Here is a 6049-nt window from a genome sequence, read left to right as displayed (position 1 = left end):
CTAAACACCACATACTTTCTATCCACAAAATTTCTTGCAGAACATACCACATAATTCACTACACACAGCATACATCCACTCCACTCCACTCCACAAAACATTAGTAAAAAACGTTTACATTTACAACATCAATAGCTCTAACTCTCGCAAATGCAAGACCTATTGCATTGCAAATGCTTGTTTAACTAGTAGTCGTGTTTGCAGAGTGGTGGGGAAAGGGGGCTGGTCCTCCAACCACTGCTCAGGAATTCCGCTATGTAGGACTTATAGGAGGTACCAGGAGGTCTTCTTTGCCCCCACAGTCCCTCAGGAGTAAAGTGGACTTCATCCCCCAACCAGTAGTGTGCCAGGAGGCGCATTTGCAGAGTAGTGGAGAAGACCTCTTAGCAATCCCACTGTTTTGGGACTTACTGGAGGTAACAGGAAGGGTTCTTATAGGAGGCCACGCCCCTTTTGCCCACTACTCTGCACTTCCTGGTGCGCTCTTGATTGGTTAGTTCAGCTAACTATAACTCGCTCCCCCACAATGCACCACTGATGACGTCACATATTACATCATTCATGACATGGTCAGTGACATCACTGATGACATCACTGATGACATCTCAAATGACATCACTTTTACATCATCCAGTGACTGTCTGTTTCTATAATGTTTAAATATGTTTTATATATATGCCAAGGTGTATTGAAGAATGAGTGGGTGTATAAGTGTCTGGATGGAAGATTTAGTAGGTACGTGACTAACTATATAAGTGAGTGATTAAATGTGTCTTACTGATGCATGGGTTAGTGACTAAACTATGTGAATGTCTGTATCAGTTTGTGTGTTGGTGTGTAAGCGGCTACATGGGTTGGTGAGTAGCTACATGAGTGTCTATGTGGGTTATTGATTGATTGTCTGAGTATCTGTATGGGTGCCTGAGTGTCTGTGTAGGTGGGTGGGTGAGTGTGTGTATGGGTGTGTTGGTAAGTGAATGGATGTCTCAGTGGTACATGTCCAAGTAACTACATATCTAAAAGGCAGTGTATGTGAGAGTTGGAGTATATAAATGACTATACGTGAGAGTCAGTGATTGTGAGAGTGGCTGTATGGATGAGTGTGTACTTGTATCAGTGATTGTATAAGAGAGTAAGTATGCGTTAGTATCTGTATTAATAAGTGAGATGATGTGTGTATAACTGTATAGGTGAGTAAATGGGAGTGTGATTGATTCTTTGCAGGACTGACTAGGTGTGTAAGTAACTGGATGAGTGGCAGTGTGTGAGTGTCTGTATAGGTGTATGAGTGCATATGATAGTGACGTATGGATGAGTGACTGTATGTATGAGTGACTGTATGGGGGAATGAGTGGATGTGTGTGTAGACCTAGGAATCAGTGAGTGCATATGTAGTAACTGGTATTGGCGTGTCTATTGTTTCGAAAATGGTAGTCTGTATTTGAGAGTGGGTGTATCAAAGGTTATATTAGGGTGTGAGGAGGTGCATCAGATTTTCACATGGATGAAGTCATCAGTGATGTCATTTGAGATGTCATCAGTGATGTCACTGACCATCTAATGAATTATGTAATATGTGACGTCATCAGCAGTGCATTGCGGGGGCGCGAGTTATAGTTAGCTGAACTAACTATAACGGCCAAATTTCTCAGGTTTTGTATGAGTGAAATGTCCAACTAACTATAACATCCCTGAAACCTCTGTTTTTTTCAGTGGATTTCTAAGGTTTTTTAATTGTTAATTTCTAACTACAAAGTGCCTGAAACCTATGGTTTTTTCAGTGAATTTCATAGGTTTTTTAAATGCTAATTTCTAACTATAATATCCCTGAAACCTATGTTTTTTCAGTGAATTTCAAAGGTTTTTTAAATGCTAATTTCTAATTATAAAATAGCAGTCGCGTTTGCAGAGTGGTGGAGAAAGGTGAGCGTGGCCTCCAAACACCTTTTAGCAATCCCACTGTGTGGGATTTAGCGAAGGTAACAGGAGGGATGGTTAGCCCCCAACTTCAACCTTGGGGTCCAACTACCCCTTTTATAACCTCCAGTAAGTCCCACACAGCAGAATTGCTAACTTGTTATATCAGGCCCCGCCCCCTCCCTGCACCACTGTGCAAAGGCGCCCCCTGGTGAGTTGTAAGTTGGGGGATTAAGTCCCCTTGAATCTTGAGGGTCTGTGCGGTCCAAGTAACTCACCAGGTACTTCCAGTAAGTGCCACAGATCTGTGTTGCAGAGAGGTCTTCCGAGGCCACGTCCCTTTTTCCCCCCCACACATATTTTTCATTTTTGTACAGAGCCCCAGGGAGGTGGTGGTCCCCGGGGCTGCGGGGGGGCATAGTGCCCCCCACATACAATGAAATAAGCCCCGGGTAGGTGGCGGTCCCAGGGGCTGCGGGGGCCCCAACGGGCCACCACAAATTGATTGGTGAGTGTCCCTGGGACCTGGCCCACCCGGGGGCTTTTTGAAAATGAAGCACGGGAGCCTGTGCTTCATTTTGTTTTATTTTCATGGCAGGATTCGCAACCCCAATGCGATAAATGCTTTTATGGGCCCTGAGGGCCCTTGTGGGACCCCCTGAGCAGGTCCCGGGGGGCAGGGTGTTTCTACCCTGCCCCCTTTTCCTGTTTTTCAACCTTTTTTCCACTCTTTTCTTGTGACTCGATTACCAAGTCACAAGATGGCTGCCAACACTTCCTGGTTTGGAGTGTTGGCAGCCAATCTGACTGAAGCTCGTGCCCGTGAGGGTTCGCGACTCCTCCTCGGTGCTCAGATATCGATATTTTTCTTTTTCTAATTTCTCAGGAACTACTGAGCGGATTTACACCATTAAAAAAAAGGTCTCTTTCTGAACCAAGGGCTACCTTTTAGTCAAATTTGGTGTAATTTCGTTTAGCAGTTCGGGCTGTAACCTGTTTCAAAATTCCTATGGAAATTAACATGGGGAAAATGAGTTTTGGGACCCCCCTTTTTTCTTGGCCCCCGCTTAATGAATCACCCTAAAACTTTCAAGAAAGGAGCTGACTGGAGTGCCCCACTAGTTTGGAAAATTTCGCGAAGATTCGTCAAACTGCGCCAAAGATATTGGCAAAATAAAAAACGCTACTTGAATAGAAACGAGGTCCTAACTATAACTACATACTGGTGACCCCCAGTAGGTAATATATATATATATGTATATATACACAAACACCTCCGAGCAGGGAGCCCCCTACCCAACAGGGCAACTTCGACGAACAGCAGGAATGGAGCAACCCGCCAATCTGTAAAAAAAGGAAATGTCGAAGCACATTCAAAACACAGAGCTCTTTATTCACTCACGGGGCAGCATCATTTAAATGTACTCTGACGCGTTTCGGCCAATGAGCCTTAATCATAGAGCAGCACTCATTGGTATTAACTGTCCACAACTAATACATATGAATTTTCACGCTTCTTGCCCCCAGGGTACTTCATTGCCCATAATGCATCCTAATGGAATTTGAATACTTTCGGATTATTCTGTTTTAGGATGTAGATTTTTATGTGTGCTAAAGTTCTCTCATTTCCGTTTTTTGACATGCATTTTCCTTTAACTTTTCAAGAAGCGTTTTATCCATGCTTCGTGTTGCTGCCATCCGTACACTTACTTCAAGGCCGTAGTTTTAAGTCCGCAAGAGGTGGTCAATACCCCTCTTGCATCCCTTGCTCTTTGCCGTATTTCCAAATTCAATTCCACAATTGTATTTCAAGGTAAGTCCTCCGGCGAGAGCGGGTCATGCTCCCATATTAGATACACACAAACACCTCAGAGCAGGGATCCCGTGACCCAACAGGGCAGCTTCGATGAACAGCGGGAACGGAGTGACCCGCCCATCTGTAAAAAAAAGAAATATCGATGCACATTTAAAACACAGAGCTCTTTGTTCACTCGTGGGGCAGCAACATTTAAATTTACTCTGATGCTTTTTAGCCAATGAGCCTTAATCATAGAGCAGCACTCGTTGGTACAAACTATCCACATCTGATACATATGAATTTTCACGCTTCTTGCCCCCAGGGTACTTCATTGCCCATAATGCATCCTAATGGAATTTGAATACTTTCGGATTATTCTGTTTTAGGATGTAGATTTTTATGTGTGCTAAAGTTCTCTCATTTCCGTTTTTTGACATGCATTTTCCTTTAACTTTTCAAGAAGCGTTTTATCCATGCTTCGTGTTGCTGCCATCCGTACACTTACTTCAAGGCCGTAGTTTTAAGTCCGCAAGAGGTGGTCAATACCCCTCTTGCATCCCTTGCTCTTTGCCGTATTTCCAAATTCAATTCCACAATTGTATTTCAAGGTAAGTCCTCCGGCGAGAGCGGGTCATGCTCCCATATTAGATACACACAAACACCTCAGAGCAGGGATCCCGTGACCCAACAGGGCAGCTTCGATGAACAGCGGGAACGGAGTGACCCGCCCATCTGTAAAAAAAAGAAATATCGATGCACATTTAAAACACAGAGCTCTTTGTTCACTCGTGGGGCAGCAACATTTAAATTTACTCTGATGCTTTTTAGCCAATGAGCCTTAATCATAGAGCAGCACTCGTTGGTACAAACTATCCACATCTGATACATATGAATTTTCACGCTTCTTGCCCCCAGGGTACTTCATTGCCCATAATGCATCCTAATGGAATTTGAATACTTTCGGATTATTCTGTTTTAGGATGTAGATTTTTATGTGTGCTAAAGTTCTCTCATTTCCGTTTTTTGACATGCATTTTCCTTTAACTTTTCAAGAAGCGTTTTATCCATGCTTCGTGTTGCTGCCATCCGTACACTTACTTCAAGGCCGTAGTTTTAAGTCCGCAAGAGGTGGTCAATACCCCTCTTGCATCCCTTGCTCTTTGCCGTATTTCCAAATTCAATTCCACAATTGTATTTCAAGGTAAGTCCTCCGGCAAGAGCAGGTCATGCTCCCATATTAGATACACACAAACACCTCAGAGCAGGGATCCCGTGACCCAACAGGGCAGCTTCGATGAACAGCGGGAACGGAGTGACCCGCCAATCTGTAAAAAAAAGAAATATCGATGCACATTTAAAACACAGAGCTCTTTGTTCACTCGTGGGGCAGCAACATTTAAATTTACTCTGATGCTTTTTAGCCAATGAGCCTTAATCATAGAGCAGCACTCGTTGGTACAAACTATCCACATCTGATACATATGAATTTTCACGCTTCTTGCTCCCAGGGTACTTCATTGCCCATAATGCATCATTATGGAATTTGAATACTTTCGGATATATATCTATATACATACATACATCTATATACATATATATATGTATATGTTTATGTACAGGAAGTGAGACATTCCTGCACATAAACAAACTTTAATGGCGTTTTGCTCTTTTTGTGTGTGAATGCATCACATGTAGATAGAGCAAAAACTAGGAGAAATAAAAGTATTTCTCCTCGTTTCGCCATTCTATTGTCTGTTCTTGCACGGCATTAGTTTTGGGCACTGCCTCAGATTTACATATACTTATATAAATGGGTAGCATTCATAATGCAATGGGTGTAGTGGTGGAACGCCCACAGCAACACCCATTGCACACCCCTTTCATGCTAAGTGATGTGTGTAGAGGGGCCGTATTTACAAGGCAGCGTTAAGCCTTAAAAAGTGGCATAACGCCGCCTTGTAAATATGAAGAACGTTGCTAATAGTGATGTTCTGGTGGCGGTATCCCCTTGTAAATATACCCCTAGGAATCGAGTGATATCACTCACTGAAGTTCACCACACTGGCCAGTTACAGGGATGGTGATTTGCAACTGACTGAGGAGTCAATGCTGCGATCCATAACTTTGAATTAAAAAACAATTGTTCGATTCCAAAATATTGGCAATACCAGAATTTTTTAATCATCATCAAATTTGCTCTTTCAAATTTTTATATCAGAGGTCCCTCCTTCAAATAAATTACCACAATACGCTACAAGCTCCCCAGACCCATCAAGATGGAAGATATTTGGCACGGCTGTCCTACAGGGACAGTGAAGGACTGTATTTAAACCC

General features: G+C 43.0%; 1 long non-coding RNA gene across 1 annotated transcript; it reads right to left on the bottom strand.

Moving 5' to 3' along the window:
- Nucleotides 1-3289: 3289 nt before the first annotated feature.
- LOC146862314 (uncharacterized) lies at nt 3290-5122 on the bottom strand. Its single transcript, XR_014978420.1, has 2 exons — nt 4814-5122; nt 3290-4447 (listed from the first exon to the last, which is right to left on the bottom strand). It is a non-coding gene; the product is annotated as an uncharacterized LOC146862314 (long non-coding RNA).
- Nucleotides 5123-6049: the final 927 nt, after the last annotated feature.

The sequence above is a fragment of the Triturus cristatus genome, chromosome 2_2 (assembly GCF_964204655.1).
Source record: "Triturus cristatus chromosome 2_2, aTriCri1.1, whole genome shotgun sequence".
Lineage (NCBI taxonomy): Eukaryota > Metazoa > Chordata > Amphibia > Caudata > Salamandridae > Triturus > Triturus cristatus.
Note: the sequence above shows the minus strand (reverse complement) of the source record. Positions and strands in the feature narration are given on the sequence as shown.